The sequence below is a fragment of the Theropithecus gelada genome, chromosome 1, assembly GCF_003255815.1.
Source record: "Theropithecus gelada isolate Dixy chromosome 1, Tgel_1.0, whole genome shotgun sequence".
Lineage (NCBI taxonomy): Eukaryota > Metazoa > Chordata > Mammalia > Primates > Cercopithecidae > Theropithecus > Theropithecus gelada.
The window spans coordinates 32843970-32864299 of NC_037668.1; positions in this window are offsets into that span (position 1 = coordinate 32843970).

Consider the following 20330-nt stretch of genomic DNA (forward strand, 5'->3'; position numbering starts at 1 on the left):
CAGCTTGCAGAACCATGAGCCAATTAAACCTCCTTTCTTATAAATTACCCAGTCGAAGACATTTCTCTATAGCAATGCAAGAACAGCCTAATCCAGTTGTTCCCTGGGGAAGACAGTACTGAAGGGCTTTGCATACAGGAATGAGACATCCCTGCCAGAAGAGGCACGCGTCACGCCAGCTCACAGCCAGTTGGCCAGGACATGCCACTTGGCACACCTAATTGTAAGGGCGGCCAGGGCTCCTGGAGGCAGAAGCACTGGGTGTGAGAGAGCACGCCCGTCTCCCCATCCATCCCCCTGAGATGCTGGCCTCCCATCCACCAACCTCCTAGTCCTCTCCTCCGGGAAGCGTGCTCCACGCCATCCCTCCCCACGCTGGCTCATCTCTCTCTGAGTCATGCTGACTCTAACTGGCCTTTCACCGTTTGTCTCTACTGTTCATCTTTGGGTGGAGTGCGGCTCACTGTGAAGCTTCTCTGCACTCGCTGGATGAACGAGGGAATGAACAGGGAGGTTTAGGTTCTTGGTGGCTGGAACCTCCTGTTTTTAGATCCTTCCTTGTTTCCCCCCTGCAGCCCTTCAGTGTGGGTTTTTGTAGTGGCCTGGACGTCTTCTCTAGGGAGGGCCCACCAGCTGCCCTGGCTTAAGGCCCCCGGAGACCAAAGACCGGGCATGGAGCGAGAAAAACAGACGATGGAAACCTGCACCTCAGCCCCAGCCCCGCCACTGAGAGTGCGTGGCTGTGGAGGCCTCCGTTTGTCCTCTCTGCGAGGGAGGAGCCCGCTGGAAGCTCTCCTGAGCCCCTCGGGTCCCTGCCATGCCATGGGTCCGCCTGGTGAGCCTGCAGTGGGATTTTGTTTTTTGTGTGTGGGGTGAGTTTCCATCAAAAATAGCTGCATACTCTCACCAAGACTCCCCATGGCCCTCAGCTCTGGGAGCCACCTCTGTCTGCACACTGGGGAGCGTTCTCAGCCCCTGCCTCCCTCTCTCTTTGTCTCTGTTTCTCTCTCTCTCTCTCTCTCTCTCTCTCTCTTTCTTGCCCGGTCTCTGCTTCTGTCTGACTCTTTCTCTGCCTCTCTGTCTGTCTGTGTGTCTCCCACTCTGTGGGTCTCTCTCTGACTCTCTGTCTCTGTTTATTTCTGTCTCTCTTTGTCTGTCCCTGTGTCTCTTTCTGTCTCTGTGTGTGTATAGACATATTTGTCTACTTATGATGACATTCCATGGATGCTCCTTCCCCCAGACGGTTCGAGGCGTGGGGCACCTGGGCTGCAAGTCCTGTATTAGAACAAGGTCCCTGTGCTGCTCCAGTGAAAACGTCTGGAAGACCGGATGCTTCTGGGAAGGCCCAGTAAGAAGCCGAGGAGTGCGTGGGTTCTCCACGGCCGCCACGGAGACTCGTGTGGAAGCATCCATGTGACACCGTAAACCTGGAGCCTGTCCTTTCCCTCCTGTGCCCCTGAGGGCAGTGCCCAGGGATCATGCTTACAGGTTCCCCACCGGGCATCCCTGCCAGGCCACGCCCGACCTGCCCCATACCAAGGCCAGAAGCCCCTTGCTCCGCGCCCTCCTGGGGAACCCACCCAAAGTGCCTGCTGCACGCTGTCCTTTGGGGTCGCTAGTGTGCCCTCGCCCCGCCTGGAGGCCTGGGTCTCGTGGGGCCAGTCGGGACTGGTGTGGGTCTCTCTGAGCNCGCCTGGAGGCCTGGGTCTCGTGGGGCCAGTCGGGACTGGTGTGGGTCTCTCTGAGCTGCAGGAGCCCCTCCTTCTGTGTCCTTTCCTGCTCCTGTCCAGAGGCTGTGATGGGGTTTCTTTGTTGCTTGGCTCAGAGTGGGGGTCTCGGGGGGCCTGAGGGCCTGGAGGATTGAGCCCCACACCTGGAGAGGGGCACATCCTTCTGGTGTCCTGAGGACTTCCCGCACATCCTTCTGGTGTCCTGACGACTTCCCGTGGGGCTTCTACAGGAGACACACTCTGTTCTGCTGAGGACGGGTGTCCGTGGCCAAGCCGTCTCCCTTGAGCTCTGTTTCTTGTTTTTTCTTTTGTTTTTTCTTTTTCGAGACGGAGTCTCGCTCTTGCTCAGGCTATAGTGCGGCGGCGCGATCTCGGCTCACTGCAACCTCCGCCTCCTGGGTTCAAGCGATTCTCCTGCCTCGGCCTCCCGAGTGGCAGGGATTACAGGCATGCGCCACCATGCCCAGCTAATTTTGTATTTTTAGTAGAGATGGGGTTTCGCCATGTTGGCCTCGAGCTCTTGGACCTGCTCCAGCCCAGCTGAGCACCGGCAGCCACTCCTGCTGCAGTGCTTTCTCCTTCAGTCGTGCTCCCTGTGTTGGAGGCAGGACCTGTTTGGGTGAGGAAAGGCATTGGCTGGCTCAGGGGAGCCATGGCCAGGAAACTCAGACCCTGGGTCACAAAGACCCCGGGCCCGCGAGACTCCCATCAGAGCTAAACCCTCAACCTTAGAAACGTCTCACAGAAACCAATGTCAGGAATCTCAGTGGTACTGGGGTCCCAGCAGGAGATGCAGACCGGGAGCCTGGTGGTCCCTCTGCCCCACGTGCCGTTGGGGTCCCAGCAGGAGATGTGGACTCAGAGCCTGGTGATCCCTCTGACCCATGTGGTGTTGGTGTCACCAGCAGGAGATATGGATCAGCAGCCTGGTGATCCCTCTGCCAGCCCAGGCGCAGGTGCACAGCGAGTTCTCCTGAGTTCTCAGGGAGTGTCGCTGCGGCTGCTACAGTGTCACAGGGATGAGTTTACCAGAGAACGTCGTCACCCTTGAAGCCCGTTACAGATGTGGGACACACATATCATCATGAACAGAAGGCTGGGGCAGAGAGTGGTGAACCACGGGGGAATGAGGTTGCCGTCTTCTATTCTTCCAAATTATTCTCTTCTTGGATGCCAGCCACCCTCAGGCACTGGCCTTATAGCTGTGAACAAGCCAGGCCTGGCCCCTGTCCGCACAGAGCTCTCCATCAGACAGGTGACAGCCTGACACGGGTCATGACCTGGTGATGGATGCCAGGAGAGGGGAGGCTGGAGTGCTGGGGTGGAGGCATCTCCTGGGAGGCATGAATACCAAGAGCTGCAGGGAGGCCTAGAGCCAAAGCCCATCTCCTTCCTCCTGTCCCTTAATTTGGGTTTCTAGGCTGCTAGGAGACATGGCATGGGAAAGAGGTTCCGAAGGTGTGGAATCCCCTGTGCTGGGGCACATGTCTCTACTGCAGATGTGGACTCTCTAAGGAGGCCACAGGAATGAGAGACTGGGTTTCTCAAACTTGAGCTTGCAGAAGATTCATTTGGGAACCTCAAATGGCAGGTTCCTAGGACTCAGCCCCAGTGATCCTGATTCTGAAAGGCCAGGTCAGGTCCACGGAAGTTTGACTTTTGGCAGGTGGTCCAGGTGGCCGGGATGCATGTGAGGTAATTTGAGGACAAGGCTGGTCTGGAGCAATGGTGCTTCCTACCATCTTCCTGGCTGCAGGTGTCATGGGTGAAAACCTGCCCATCCATGTCCCCCTGGAGGGACTCTCCTCGCTTCTGGCATCCTCTGTTTTCATGTGGCCTGTTTCGTAGTAGGGGAACTGAGACCTGCAGAACCAGTATGTGGCTTTTGTCTATACAGTGGCCTCTTTTTGAGGTTTTGGGTTAAAACTTTTTTTGTGTGCAGAGCTGGTGCCAGGCACAACTGGGATGGAGATGCTGCCTCAAGTATGGGTCTGTTTATGTATCTCAAGTTTCTACCATCCTGCCAAAGGCTGCCCCTCAAAACAGGCCACACACAGCTGCTGGATTCTCCAGGGGTCTCTGAAGTCCAGCTCTCCAGCAACGTGTTGCTTTTCTTTTTCTCTGTTACGTACATGAGGAGCACGTCATAAGTGTGCAATAAACGTCTATTGGTGATGGTGAAAGAACCTAGAAGCTTCCTGCATGCCCACTGCCATACGAGGTATGACGTCAGCAAGGCCGGCGTTGGTGGCTGAGCCAGAGGCTCAGTTCCCATCAAGAACGGGGTGTGTGTTGGGTCCTTATTCCCGGCTTCTGCTTAATCTCAGCATTGCCCACATTTATCACAGTCGTTCCTTCAGTTCAGTTCCAAGCAGCGTCCAGCTGAGTATAACGTTTTTCCGGCATCGAGGAAGAGAGAGGCTTAGACCGGGAATGAGGTTCAGGGAACAGACTCCAAGTTCTGAGTTCATTTCCAAAAAGATGAATTTGTTTTTGTTTCTGAGCCTCAGAGATGATCTGTTGCTGCTGGCACCCCCATTTATTGTACCTGTTTCCGAAATATACTATGGCCTACCAGAGGTTAGAACAGGTGCTGGAAAACCTATGTGTGAGGTGTCCTCTGATCGCCCAGCCTGGGGAAGGCCCCTGCCTCCCAGAGCTGAGCACTGGGGCTCATTGATTCCTCCAGGTAGTTACCTATCAGCTCTCCCTACCACACAGCCCGCAGTGGGCCTCGTTCCCCGATGCCCAGGGCCTAGATGGATGTGAAATGTTATCAGCAGAGATGAGCGTTTCAGTGAAACAGCTGAATGTTCTTCAGGACTGCACAACCAAGGAGATATTTTTTCCTGATATGTGTGGGGAGAAAGGTGAGGATGAAAAAGAGTGAGAGAAGACGTCTGACTTCATTTACTGTTCTAGAAGCTACACGACACTGAAAGACGGATCCTGCCCAGGTGCTTGGGACCAGGTGGGAATTGTGTTTTTAGGCAGTGGGGACAGTGATGGGATGCGGAAATGTTTTCTCTCTTCTCCATTTCAGCCATGTAACCCTTTTCCCACCTTCTCCATCCTTAACGTCTCATCCACTCGAAAGACTTACCTTTCACTGAGTTTTTGTAAATCTTTAAAAAGTGTTCTCCTCCCTCACTCCCCAAGTTAAAAGTTCATCTTCTGACCAGGATGGCGGAAGGCTTCCTGCTTTCTCAGGGCGGAAATGGAATGATCCCTTAGATCTCAGGAAAGGAGAGAAGCTGAGGTGCCTGTCCGTTTTCAGGGTGTCTCTGGAATGAGGCTTCCTCTTGGTGTGAGAAGGGCTGACTGCCAAGCCAGGGGCTCCTTAGCCTCCCCTCCGTTCCCCTCCCCGTTCTCTCCTTTCTTTCCAGGAAAACAGTCCTTTGTAAAGCCCAGTCTCCCGCTGCTGCCCCCACCCCGACCTGCCCTGCCTTTGAGAAGATGTCCTGTGGTCTACCAACGGGATCTTCTGAAAAGCCACGTCCATAGTTGAGCCTGAGTGCAAGGGAAGATCTGGTCCACAGAGCTGTCGCTGAGATTCTCCCCGCTCTCTGAGCCTGCTGGGGGGGTCCACAGCTTCCAGGCACCATTTTCCTCTTTTGTTGTCAGGGTTCGGCTAATGAGCAGCCTACTTAGCCCATCTCTGCCCAGATGTGGCCTTCAGGCCTCCCTGAGATGGGGGCCGGGCCTCATGAATCACTCACAGCGACCCGGGGCGCCGAGTCCGTTCGTGCGGCTGAGAAAGGCCTGGGAGCTGCTGAAGGGGCATTCATCCTCATTTTGTGTGGGGAAAACAGCGAGGGGAAAAGGCATGCTTGCAATTTAATGTAACTAAATGTCATTCCGCACCCCCTGTATCGCCGCTCAATTGAAAGCCACGGGGATTAGGGCTGAGGGGTAAGACGGCGGTTGCATAACCTGATTCATAACCCTCAGCGCCTATTTATCATAAAATCATTTACGGCTCCATAAAAAGTGTTAATTTGGGCGGCGGTGATGTATGTCTTTGATTTAGGAGCTGACATTTCTGCCCAGTGGCTGCTCAGCATGGGCTCTGCAGCCCGGAGAAGGGACGAGGAGAAGTAATCACACTGGGGCAGCGGGGCGGCAGGCTTGTGTATGGTGACATGTTTGGGCTGGCTGGTCTCTCCTCAGGGAAGCCTCCAGCCAGGAGGGAGGGAAGAGGAGGTCTGGGGCAGGTCTGGGGCAGGTGGAGCCTGGTGGGGGGTGGATTAGAGGGACCGCTGTTTGAAGGCTGGGGGCTGTCCCAGAATTCTGCCGTTTGTTTAATAAATGCTTAGTGTGATTTCCCTCAGAGGAAAGTGGCTGCTTCATGGGGGTCTGTTACCCTGGGCGCGTTATTTATTGAGCACCTACTGTGTCCAGGATTGTGCAATGTACTGGGGGAGGAAGTCGTGTGCAAGACAGATGAGGGTCCCGCCTGCAGAGTCCTCCCCTAGCCTTGTGCTCCGGCCTTGTGATTCCTGGACGTGTCAAGGGCAGATTCGAGGAGAAGGGCACAGGGGGCATCTGCAGCCCCCGATCCCACCCTCTTACCAATGTCCTTGGGTAACCAGCCTCCTACCTCTTAAGCAGGGGAGGCACCTGGCCAATAGCCACAGGACAGGCTTATGCATGGACGAGTCGCCAGGGAGAATGGATGTGGAAGTAGAAGTTTGGGCATCCCAGGGTAGGTGGTGGTGCTGGAGCATCACAGCAGGGCCTTCCGTCTCCCACCAGCGGGAAAACACTCTCCGTAAATGAGCTCTGCTCCCCATCTCCAGAGCATCCTCACGGCCCACTCCTTCCCTGGCTCTCCTTCCTGATCATGCGCTTGTTTTTATGAATTTGAAAGGTAAAAAGCCAATACTCCATGGAACTTCATGTTTTCTCCACCCCCATAGTTTATTAAAAAAACGAAACACCCAGCAAATCATTTTTATGAGCAATTAAGTACCCTCTGGTGCATACATGGTGGGCTCAGCTGACAAATGGATTGACGACCCAGGCTGGGGGCTGAGCTGGTCTCCCCCGGTTCTGCCCCACCCCCACCTGATCCCTTACTGCTCCCCTTGGTGGCCGAGGTAAGTGTTTCCATTTGTCAGTCTCAGGAGGAACGATGGTTTATGTTCTGGGCATGAGCGCTTTTATTTGCCATTATTTTCTCCTCTCCATGAGAACTGTTGGTTCATAACTTCTGTTATTGCAGAATATTATTTACAGATCTCAACGTAAGGGAAGCCAGCTGGGGGAATATTTGTTTGCACGGCTCCCCTTCCCCCAGACTCTCTCCCAAATCTCTAAATAAACTTTTCTATTGATTCTGGAGGGAAACATCCATCAGGCGTTGTCGTGAGAGCAAGATGGAGAAGCTGATTTCATTCCCGTTTTTGAAACATTTACTCCATTTCGAAGCCCTGAGGATGAAGCACTCTCATAGATGGCCCCAAACACTTTCAGGCAAGACCTACTTGAGATGACCAAGGAGCTTTCTCTCCAGACAGGTGACTCTAGAGCCTAATTCTTTGCTGCCCCAGTGGGTTTCCAGATTTGTCCAGAGATTACGACATTATCCAAATGATGTTTATTTGATGGACTCCTTTGCAAAGTGCTGTCTGTCAAGGCCACGCAGAGATCACCCTTTTAAATACAGTATCAAAGCCGGTGTTCTGACACCATTCTCCCTGATGTTTAAATGCATTTATACAAAGAGTCTTACAAGGGCCCAAATTTAAGTCATCCATGTGATAAATCACCTTTGCTTAAAAGAATAGAGATGGGCGACTGGGACTTATCCCTGAAAATCCAAGATCTGTGGCCACGGTAGTCCTATGACACTCGGTTGTATGAAATCAACCACTAATAGGGAATTGTGGCTCCAAAGCCTGCTGACAAATGTTTCCTTTTTAATCTAAAATACTCCTTTGTAGCAACCACAAATAGTAACTGGAACCGTCGATTGTGTCCTCAATGTGGAAAAGAGGGACTGGCAAGGCGTGGAAGCTCCCAGTTCGTGAGCTCTGGCCCCAGAGTTTGCCTGTCCCTCCTCTGCCTTCTCATCTTCACCAAGATGGGATGCTGTGGGTAGGTGGCCACAGTGGACATCGTCCAGTTGGTCCCAACCAGTCAGTTCATGTCTTGAATTCTATTTTGGGAAGTGAGATGAGGACATAGAAGGAGTCGCATCATGTTGTGACCAACTGAACTGCTGGTGAGGATTGCAGTGTGTCCTGGTCCACACCAAGAGATGCTCACGGAGAGTCTTCTCTGAGTCTCAGCATCCCCCAGGCATCAAGCATGGCCCCTGCCTTGCAATCCCCAAGGACGCACTGGCCATTCCTTAAATGCTCATTGAAAGGATGGAAAATGAAGGCCGGGCGCGGTGGCTCATGCCTGTAATCCCAGCACTTTGGGAGGCCGAGGCAGGCAGATCACGAGGTCAGGAGATTTGAGACCATTCTGGTTAACACGGTGAAACCCCATCTCTACTAAAAATACAAAAAATTAGCCAGGCGTGGTGGCGGGCGCCTATAGTCCCAGCTACTTGGCAGGCTGAGGCAGGAGAATGGCCTGAACCCGGGAGGCAGAGCTTGCAGTGAGCCGAGAAGCCGCCACTGCACTCCAGCCTGGGCGACAGAGCGAGACTCCGTCTCAAAAAAAAAAAAAAAAAAAAAAAAAAGGATAGAAAATGAATAAATGGCTTCTTCATCCCCAAAGTATTAAGGTGGCTGCTCCCTTTCCGCATTTCCTTCCTAAAGACAGAGGTGGACAAAGACTCAGTTTCTCTGTCGGGGCTTTTATGTGGATCCATCGACATTTATTTGCAGTCACTACTTACAAACATCCAAGTGGGTGGGTGCTGTAGTCTGAAGACGTCCCTCAAAGTTCATGTGTTTGAAACTTGATCCCCAATGCAACAGCATTGAGAGGCGGGACCTTTAAGAGATGATTAGGCCATGAGGGCTCTCGCTTCATGAATGTATGAATACTCTTACCTCAAGAGTGGGTTCGTGATCATGGGTGCAGGTTCGCGATCATGGGAGTGGGTTAGTGCTCATGGGAGTGGGTTAGTGATCATGGGAGTGGGTTAGTTAGCATGCGAATGGGTTAGATATCATGAGAGTGGGTTAGTTATCATGATAGTGGGTTAGTTATCATGGCAGTGGGTTAATGATCATGGGAGAGGGTTAATGATCATGGGAGTGGGTTAGTTATCATGGGAGTGAGTTAGTGATCATGGGAGTGGGTTAGTGATCATGGGTGCGGGTTAGTGATCATGGGAGTGGGTTAGTCATCATGGGAGTGGGTTTGTGATCATGAGAGTGGGTAAATGATCATGGGAGTGGGTTAGTTATCATGAGAGTGGGTTAGTGATCATGGGTGCGGGTTAGTGATCATGGGAGTGGGTTAGTGATCATGGGAGTGGGTTAGAGATCATGGGAGTGGGTTACTTATCATGGGAGTGGGTTAGTGATCATGGGAATGGGTTAGTTATCATGAGAGTGGGTTAGTGATCATGGGTGCGGGTTAGTGATCATGGGAGTGGGTTAGTCATCATGGGAGTGGGTTAGTTAGCATGAGAGTGGGTTAGTGATCATGGGAGTGGATTCGTGATCATAAGAGTGGGTTAATGATCATGGGAGTGGGTTAGTTATCATGGGAGTGGGTTAGTGATCATGGGAGTGGGTTAGTGATCATGGGAGTGGGTTAGTTATCATGGAAGTGGGTTAGTTAGCATGAGAGTGGGTTAATGATCATGAGAGCGGGTTAATGATCATGGAAGTGGGTTAGTTAGCATGGGAGTGGGTTAGTTAGCATGAGAGTGGGTTAGTGATCATGGGTGCGGGTTAGTGATCATGGGTGCGGGTTAGTGATCATGGGAGTGGGTTAGTGATCATGGGAGTGGGTTAGTGATCATGGGAGTGGGTTAGTTATCCTGGAAGTGGGTTAGTTAGCATGAGAGTGGGTTAATGATCATGAGAGTGGGTTAATGATCATGAGAATGGGTTAGTTAGCATGGGAGTGGGTTAGTTAGCATGAGAGTGGGTTAGTTAGCATGAGAGTGGGTTAGTGATCATGGGTGCAGGTTAGTGATCATGGGAGTGGGTTAGTGATCATGGGAGTGCGTTAGTGATCATGCGAGTGGGTTAGTGATCATGGGAGTGGGTTAGTGATCATGGGAGTGGGTTAGTTATCATGACAGTGGGTTAGTTATCATGACAGTGGGTTAGTGATCATGCGAGTGGGTTAGTGATCATGGAAGTGGGTTAGTGATCATGGGAGTGGGTTAGTTATCATGACAATGGGTTAGTTATCATGACAGTGGGTTAGTGATCATGCGAGTGGGTTAGTGATCATGGGAGTGGGTTAGTGATCATGAGAGTGGGTTAGTCATCATGGGAGTGGGTTAGTCATCATGTGAGTGGGTTAATTATCATGGGAGTGGGTTAGTTATCATGAGAGTGGGTTAGTGATCATGGGAGTGGATTAATGATCATGGGAGTGGGTTAGTTATCATAAGAGTGGGTTAGTCATCATGGGAGTGGGTTAATTATCATGGGTGTGGGTTCGTGATCATGGGTGTGGGTTGGTTATCATGGGAGTGGGTTAGTTATCATGGGAGTGGGTTAGTTATCATGGGAGTGGGTTAGTTATCATGAGGGTGGGTTAATTTTCATGGGAATGAACTCCCAATGAAAGGATGAGTTTGATCTCCTTCCCTCCTCTCCGTCTCTTGCCCTCCTACCTTTCTCCATGGGATGACACAGCAAGAAGGCCCTCATCAGATGGGGGCACCATGGCCTTGGACTTCCCAGCCTCAAGAGTTGTAAGAAATAAATCTCCATTATTTATAAATTACCCAGTCTCAGGTATTCTGTTATGGCAACACAGCATGGACTAAGCCGTGGGAGATAACTTACTCCAGTTTAAGAGTTCCCTGGAGCATGCACTGTGCAGTGGGCGTGCGGCCGTCATGGCGCATGTGATGTTTGTTCAGTGTAAGCAGCATGTTTTGGTTAGGGAGCTGCTGTGCGCTGTCTTCTCAGCTTGGGGCTAATCGTAGTTGGAATTTGAGGCTTTCTTTCTGTCTGCTCACCTTTAACTTTTATTTCACTGCTTGGTTTTGGGGTCCCAGGAAGCAGCCTGAATAATTTGTATATGTGCTGCCTTTGGCAGCACAACAACCCAAATAATTTGGACTTCAGGAAGTCCCTAACAATTCTTATTGGTGTTTTTGCTATTGTTATAAGCAGAGCCCGGCGATTGAGTGAACAACAATGGCCTAAACCAAGCCCTAGCTTGGGTCTCAAAGTTCAGGGCACGTGTCCAGCAAAGCAGGCTGCGTTGAGGGTTGCTGTGACGGCCCCAAGGGTCTGGTGGTAGCTGAGGAGAAGTTGTGGAGCACACAACTTCTATCTTGCAGAAACCCAAAGAACCAGAGAGGCCCCAGCTCCCAGAGACCCCTGCCTCTCCTCTGCCTGACTTCCTTGCCTCTTTGCCTGGGCCTGAGCTTCCTTCCCCAGCCCCTCCCTTGCATGGGATCTGCTCCCACTTCCTCCAGAAGCCCTCCCTACCTCTGGGTGCGGTCTGGCCTCTGATCTCTTCTGTATTATTGCTGACCCCAGCTGCTTTGCCCAGGCCCTGTGACTTGCCATAACCTGCCTCCTCCTGTTCCTCTCATTATTACCTGCCTGCCGGCCCTTCTGCACCCCTTCTCGCCCCACTATTCCCACTGGCTGCACACTCAGCCCGCTTGCACCAGCACTTCCCGGAGCTCTCAGCCAGGATCTCCTGGGCCTGGCCTGACCTCTGACTCAGCCTCTGGGGCTGGCCCAGGACTGGCTCCCTTGACCCAGCTCATTCCCCACCGATGTTCCCTGAGTCCCAGGGCCCTGTTTCTGGTTCTTACCTCCAAGCCACACCCCACCTTTGTGCTGAACTAGAAACAGTGAAGATTCCCAGAATCTCGGACAGCTCCACCCCCCTTGCCCTCGAGAACTGAAGGCGGAGGAGTGGGACCGCCTTGTTTTCCACGCTGAGCCTTCCCTCTCATCACGGAGCTCTCAGAATTTTCTGTACTCTGAGAGTCCCACAGGACTGACTCTGGACAGCGATGTCGGAGTGTGGGAGTTCTGCCTGCAAGAAGCTCTGCAGAGAGATAATGAACCAAACTCCGGTTTGAATAATAAAATAACACTTAGCGAGAGTAAACCAACTGCTGCCGAAATGCCAGCGAATATGTACACATGCAAGTTTAGCACAAATGCTGAAAAATACCCTCTTCTCCCAATTCGAGACGGCATGTGCCCTGAATGGGACACTGAACCCAGTCCCTCTTTTCAGCCCCTCGCCACCCTGCTGGAGCCCCTGGGGAAGGAAAGCGTTTTTCTTCCCAAGTTCCTATCCTGTGACCTGCTCACTCTGTTTCCCAGCTTGGGCCTCTCAGCATTCAGCAGATACGGTTGTGCAGGACCTCAGAGGGGAAGCTCAGGAGCCAGCCAGGAGCTCCAGGACCTGCTCCAGAAGGTTCCGCCTGGGCCCTGCTGCGCCCACCGGTGTCTCTGCTTTGCTGAAGCACTGAGGGGCAGGCTGCTGCTGCTTGGACTCCGCCGCTGTGCTCAGTGCTTGGAAATGAGAGAAGACCCTGCTCTCAATGAGGAAAGCAGAGGTCCATTGTTTGGAGCTTGCACAGGAGCCGGCCGCCATCGCTTGCCTCAAAGGCAGGCAGGGGAGTGGGAAGCTTCAAGGTGGAGATGGGGAGGCTCCGGGTGAGCCCCCACAGAGGCTGTTGGCCTGGGGAGCTGGAGGCAGCTGACCAGAAGCAGGCGTCCTGTGACAGGATTGGGGAGGGGGCATGTTTAGAGTTGGAATATGAATTGGAAGTGGGGACAAAAATTAGGGAAGTCATCAGTTGCTAATCAAGGCCTGGCCACCCGGGGCTGGCTGTGACAGGGGTTATTGTTTGGTGTCCTGGGCTGTTCGAAGGATGGTGATCTGACGTCTGCAAGTCTGACTCATGGCAACAGGCTGGCCCCTGGGCGGGGTCTGTAGGGAAGGGGCGGCCTCCTGGGCGGGGTCTGTAGGGAAGGGGTGGTCTCCTGGGCGGGGTCTGTAGGGAAGGGGCGGTCTCCTGGGCGGGGTCTGTAGGGAAGGGGCGGTCTCCTGGGCTGGGTCTGTAGGGAAGGAGTGGTCTCCCGGGCGGGGTCTGTAGGGAAGGCGTGGTCTCCTGGGCGGGGTCTGTAGGGAAGGCGTGGTCTCCCAGGCTGGGTCTGTAGGGAAGGGGTGGTCTCCTGGGCGGGATCTGTAGGGAAGGGGAGGTCTCCTGGCTGGGTCTGTAGAGAAAGGGCGGTCTTCTGGGCGGGGTCTGTAGAGAAAGGGCGGTCTCCTGGGTGGGGTCTGCAGGGAAGGGGCAGTCTCCTGGGCGAGGTCTGTAGGGAAGGGGCGGTCTCCTGGGCAGGGTCTGTAGAGAAGGGGTGGTCTCCTGGGCGGGGTCTATAGGGAAGGGGCGGTCTCCTGGGCGAGGTCTGTAGGGAAGGGGAGGTCTCCTGGCTGGGTCTGTAGAGAAAGGGCGGTCTCCTGGGCGGGGTCTGTAGAGAAGGGGTGGTCTCCTGGGCGGGATCTGTAGGGAAAGGGCAGTCTCCTGGGCTGGGTGGGGCGGTCTCCTGGGCAGGGTCTGTAGAGAAGGGGCGGCCTCCTGGCTGGGTCTGCAGGGAAGGGGCGGTCTCCTGGGTGGTGTCCTAGGCGGGGTCTGTAGGGAAGAGGCCGTCTCCTGGGTTGGGTCTGTAGGGAAGGAGTGGTCTCCTGGGCGGGGTCTGCAGGGAAGGGGCGATCTCCTGGGCTGGGTGGGGTGGTGTCCTGGGCGGGGTCTGTAGGGAAGGGTTGATCTCCTGGGTTGGGTCTGTAGGGAAGGGGCGGTCTCCTGGGTGGGGTCTGTAGGGAAGGGGCGGTCTCCTGGGCGGGGTCTGTAGGGAAGGGGCGGTCTCCTGGGCTGGGTCTGTAGGGAAGGGGTGGTATAGGGAAGGGGTGGTTTCCTGGGCTGGGTCTATAGGGAAGGGGTGGTTTCCTGGGCTGGTGCTGCAGGTCATGGGTCAGAGCTGTCTTTCCACGTATGGTTTGCCCACTGTCTGTTTGTATATTCAGCCTCCAGTTCCTGAATCCCTGAGCCTGAGTTTTACCCACTAGTGGAGACGGCAGAGGATGTGAGCGCTCTTCAGACCCCAATACCTGCACATCTGACTCCCTAGGCTGTCCCTGACTGAGAGCCCAGCCCGAGACTTCCACGCTCAGACGTGGGAGCTGTGCACAGAGTGGATGCCTCGACTTCACCCTCTCTCCTGCAAAGCCTGGCAAATCCCACACTATGGTGGCCCAAGAACGCAGCAGATGCATCCTTCTCACATTCACAAGGCTGCACTGAGACACTGAGCTCAGAGTCACAGGAAGGAAACAAACTTTGTGAAAATCAGAATGTTGAAGCCACTCCCTGGAGCTGGGAGGGCGGGAACTGTCATTGCCATGTGTACAGCCAGGAGCACAGGTTTTCTGCAACATCCTCGCTCTGATAGAACCTAAGGGGTATATCTGAGGCCCAGGATATTAGCAAATCAAATCTATTCTGAGCAGCATTTCTGCCAATAATGGGATGACAGGATGAGTCACCCTATTATTGAATCTGTGGTTCATACAGGAGAGGCAGGTGGTACTTTCCTCCCTATTTTCCCTCTCCCTGCTTCCCTTTCCCTCAGTTTCTCAGTGTTCCTTGGCCAGGGTGTAGCTTTAGCCCTAAGTGTCCACTTAATTTCCTTTCTACTCCCCATTCCTCCAAGCCTGGCTGCTATCTTCTTGGCTCAAATCTGGCTTGGGGGCCGGTTTCAAGCAGAGAAAAATGCAGTTCAGAGGTGGACAGTGCATCAGGTTGCCCTGGACCCAGGTAGTGACTCACCTGGCACCCTTTAAACTCACCTCTGGGGCTGACTATGCGGCTCCCTGCAGGCTTTTCAGGGGCTCTTTCTGTTGTTCAAAGAAATGGATGAATGAATGGAAGACCCAGGCCAAAGGCCAAAAGAGAGACAAGGGGACAAGGGGGCCGTGGACAGGGAGGCAGGGATGGGGCCGGGGCCACTTCTCTCCTGGTTCTCCCTGCTGGCAGACAGCCTGAACCTGACAGCCCTGTGGGTGGGCATGTGAGGCTGGGTGGGAGCCTCTTTTTCCCTTTGTGTGTGTGTGAGGGGTCCCTTTCAATCCATAACTCCTTGGTTTGGCTTATGGTTTCTATGGCTTTTTTTTTTTTTTCGTAAGATGCCCTGGCCTCCACCAAACTCCATGCCATGCTCCTCTCTGCCACTCCCACTTGAGAGATTCAGAAAATTCCATTCTTTGAAGCAGACGGAAGTTTATATTTGGGAGGAACTTTCCGTCGGTGCCTTGATGGCACTGACACTCATATTCCTCGTGAAATGTAACTTTCTCCTGGGATTTCCCCCCGGAGGACTCCCACGGTCTCCTTCCACTCCAGAGGTCAGGAATTAGACTGGTCAACAATTAATGCAGTCAGAGAAGAACAATGTAAGGGAACCCAGGCCTTAGGGGAGGTGAGAATGGGAGCGGAGCCTACAGGTCCAGCCCATGTGGGATGATGGAGAAGGCTCACCCCACACCACGGCGCACCAAGAACAAAGCAGGCTCAGCCTTCGCTCACCGAACGCACGATGACGAGTTCCCTCGGGTCACACACGGGACTAGGTTTCCAGCATTAACCTGATGGGCACTTCCTTCCACTTCCCTCGAGACCCTGCAGAAACGAAGATCGTTGCTTGCTTTACCTTCTGGCTCTATACCTGGGTCCCCGAGCTGCATGGGGCCTTGGGAGCCATCCCCTCCTGCCACCCCAGGTTTGGGAGAGCCCCTGGATCTGAGCCCCCCAATCCAAGCCCACCACAAGGTCAGTCTCCCCAGTGCAGGCAAAAGTCCATCCACGTCACGGAATGGGTTGGAGGGATTCTGTTTGTGGGCAACGAGGTTTGGGTGGGAGATGCAGGGAAGACGTAAAACAGAGAGAGAGTCCCATAGGAGGCCACAGCACATCTCAGGACAGTACTGTGCCCTGTCCTAGATAGGGCTCCTTGGAGTGCAGCATGGCTCCCTCAGCTGAGGAACCTTTGGGATCTCCGCTCCTCCTCTCCCTAGATTCCGAGGTGCTAGAGCTGGGAGATGGGGCAGGGGCCCTCCTGTTCTTTCTGAGCCAGGGACAGGATGGTGCAGGCACCGTGCGATGGCCCATGACTTTCCAAGGGCTGCCCTTCTTGCCATACTTCCTACCCAGCCTTGAACCCTGTAGGGCCTGGGGTCAGGATGTGTGAGAAGCTGGGGCGGCGGTGGGGGGGATGTTCCCCTTGCCATGGCCCCCAGTCACCCCAGTGGGGTTTGATCCTGGGCTGAGTCCTCTCCTGTGACCTTAAGAGTCGTGGGCTGCCCAGTTCTTGGTCTGTGCTTTGCTAACTGGGTTCCATCTCTGCTGGGGCTCACAACTGCCAGTAAGTGGGTTCCCCAAGACCCCCAGCTACCTTTTTTCTAGGTTTCTCTTTAGGGGAAGGAAACTTCCCTTCCAGGGAGACAGGACCCCAAAGCCTGGGCAGAGGATGGGACCCCAGAGTCTCAGTGGGCAGCTCAATGTTCCCTTTGGAGAAAGCTGTCTCGGAGAAGAGGGCTGCTGGCAGCCTGGGACTTGGGAGGTTGGGAGAAGGAGGCCTACGCCTGCTCTGGGCCCCACCCCCGCCCAGCCTGATCTCCGTCTGTGCTCCGTCACATCCCTGGATATGATGACCTCCTGGGCGTATCATCTGGGCCTGGCTTCTATTGGCTGTGGCATGGGGTGAAAGCTGTCATTGTTACTCTATTTCACAGAGTCCTTATCCCCAGTTAAAGAGTCTTCAGGGTCAGATACTTAATGTGATTATTCTGAAACACCAAATCAATGACTTATCTTATGAAAACCTTTGCTACCCACAGGTTACTGGAAAAACAAGCAAAATCCTTCTCTCACTCTCTATTAGACCTAAGATGCATTGGTGCTGTTTTCACAGTTCATGGTTCAGGGAAATTTACATTTGATTCCTTTTAGAGAATATAAAGGTAGCTCTTACATAAGAAGGAGTAGGGCTAAAAGAGATGTTGGTATAATTTAAACATTTAAAACTGCAATTTGAAGACTTTAAATACTTTGGATCTATGGCATCTAACTGCTGACTCCCAGGTCAGTGAATGGTGCTGCGCAGAAATTTGGGAAGCGAGATAGCAGAATGTACCAACAGAAGGGTCCACTGGCAAGCTGGCATGTCATACTTCACACATAAATAGATTGTATGAGCCATTTCCCTTCTCTAGTGTCTGCAGTTACAAAAGAAGATGCATCATCCACTCAGGATTTGGTATCAACAATATAATAAACCTCATCTTTTATGTAGACATTTCCTACATAAAATAAACCTCTTTCTACTGAACATAGGTCAGGCAATTCATGGCCACTGGCTTTGTTATCCTTTTTGTGTAACTCACTGTGTTGAGAGAGAAGCATTGGCAGCCAGCCTGTCCTTGGAATTGAGTTTACTTAGTGTGAGCCACCTGGTCTCCTCTCCTTGGGATGCCAAGAGGAGACTGCAGCCTAGCACTCTGGCCTCTGCCCTTGGGCACCCAAGAGAAGAAGGGGCCTGTTGGTCTGTACAACATGGAGAAAGTGTGCAGAGCTGATCGATGGAGCAGCTGCCTAGGTCTGAATCCCAGTCAGACCCTTGCCAGGTAGGCAGCCTTGAGCAAACATAAGCTCCAATGTTCTCATTTGCAATAATTGTCCCTATGTCATAGGACTGCTGTTGGGGTAAAACGAATGAATATGTACAAAGCATTGAAAACAGTGTGAGCACTTAGTAAATGCCTCACGAATGTTGGCTGGCTGCTGTCATTACATGATCACCATGATCATCATTACCACCACCACCACCATCACCATTATCATCAACACCATCCTTACTTTCATCACTGGGATCACCATCATGATTACCACCATCACGGTTACCATCATGATCATCACCATCATCATTACATCATCATCACCATCACCACCACCACCACCACCACCACCATCCTTACTATCATTGCTGTGATCACCATCATCATTATTACCGCCATCACCATCACCATCATCACCGCCATCATCGTCACCATCACCACCACCACCGCCACCACCATCACCATTATCATCAACACCATCTTTACTGTCAACACTGTGATCACCATCATCATTACCACCATCACCATCACCATCATTACATTATCACCACCACCACCACCAGCAGCAGCATCCTTACTATCATCACTGTGATCACATCATCATTACAATCATCACCATCATCACCATCATCATTACCACCATCACCATCATCACCATCATCATTACCACCATCACCATCATCACCATCATTGTCATTACCGTCATCACCACCATTCTTACCATCATCACTGTGATCACCATCATCACCAATACCATCATTACCGTTATCATCACCATCATTACCATCTCCATCATCACCATCATTACCGTCTCCGTCATCACCATCATCACCATCACCACCACCATCATTATCATAATCATCATCATTATCACCATCACTATCATCATCATGACTCTTATGGTGGATCCCTTGACTCGGTAGTAGGCACAGAGAGGTTTAAGGAGCTATGACTAACAGAAATGAAAGACAGAGTGGTTGTGCTGGAAATAATAAAGGAAGTATTAGTACTCCTATTGGGTGCTATTACTGTTGCTATTTTATAAATAGTAAAGAAGCTGAGGCAGAGAGAGGCTGTGAAAGCTGCCCAGCATCACACAGAGAAGTTGGTATTTAAACTGGGAAGTCTCGATTAAACTCTTAACCCTGGAAATGTTGAAATCCTGAAAGGAAGATGGCTTTGTAGGGTGACTACAGAGCCCTCGAACACTAGTGAGATGCTTTGAGTAGGTGACTCAAAGTCATTTGAGCACTGAAAGTCTATGATTTTATGAACACTATGAAATCATAAGTCTATGATTTTATTCAGGAAAGTGAAATAGAGTAAGTTGAATCAAATATTTTGAAACAAAGGCTGGGATGCTCCAGGGGAGAGATTGGACTATTAAAAAATAGTAAATGGGATTTAATTTTCAACATTGACATGCTGTCTGTGGCTGGGCCAGGCCCCGCCCGCCTGAGCTGCCCGTAGAGCTGTTCCCAGAGTGCACAGATGACTGACTGCCTGAATCACATTTCTAATTCTTGTCTAACTGTTTCTCATTTGATTCTTCTCTTATTAGAGTTTTGAGAGATACGACGAGCCAAAGCTCCCTTTAGGGCAGCAAACCCCAGGAAAAAGATAAAGCAATTCTCAGCCTGGATGCAAGATAAATCCTCTGTCCCCCTCATTATAAAATACCTATTATGTCCCTTTATCTCCAAGTGAGCAGCATTATTTCAATTTAGCAGTGTGTGAGAAATGTACCACGATATAATAAAAGGACCAAGGATGCACTATTTAATGTCAGAATGACAGATGCCTCAATTAGGCAGACAGGCCTATTTCTCCCCAAAATAGATAAAGATGAAATTTTTATAAGATTGTGCTATTTGTGTTTATGGTACAGTACTGTTACAAGCTTTCATTACAATATACATTAAAACAAAAACTCTTATTTCGGTGGAAACCGACCATCTTGCTAATAATTTTGCAACTCAGAACTGCCGTTTATCAAAGCCCTCGGTCCTCTCACCTGGGAGGAGAAGTCTTCACAGACCTGAGGCATCATCAGGTAACAAATCTCACTCCGACATTCAGAAATCCTTTTCCAAGAGAGACAGAAAGGCGTGTTTCGAAGTTATTGTTTGGTTGAAGCTTGTGGATATATTTTTGACATATGAACTTTTCTTTTCTCCTTGGTCTTGATCTCAAGTCACCGGACACGGGATACTCAATGGGTGATTGCAAAGGCTGGGTGGGGGCCGGGGCTCTGGTTTAGGTTCTGCCACTTTTCTGTCTCTCACCCTCGGCAGGTGCAATCTCTGCAGCTCCACTCACCACCAGGCCTGCCCCTCTGGAGCCTCTTGGCCATCTGAGTCTGTAGCTCAAATATTTCAATGTTTCTTTAGCATCTTCTAACCCACCGTGGAGGATTTTCTCAGTCGATCCTTATCGCTAGGAAAGAGACGTGTTTACCATTCACAGCCATGTATTCAGTTTCTAAAGCTTTATTTCCAGTCACTCCTCTGCTTTCCATTTTAGGGTTTTATATTCTCCAATCGCCATGAGAACACATCATTTTTTTATAAATGGGAAAATGCATCAGCTCTGTAAAAACATTTGGAATTACATAACCAAATGTCTGGTTCCAGGAAAATGATGGGCCAAGGCAGCATGGTGTGTCCCCTCCTAAAAATGCACAGAAATAACAGGTGAACTATAACCCTTCAACAGATACACAGTGTTCAGTATATGAATGCATGCCTGCACACACACACACACACACACACACACACACACACACACACACACACACAC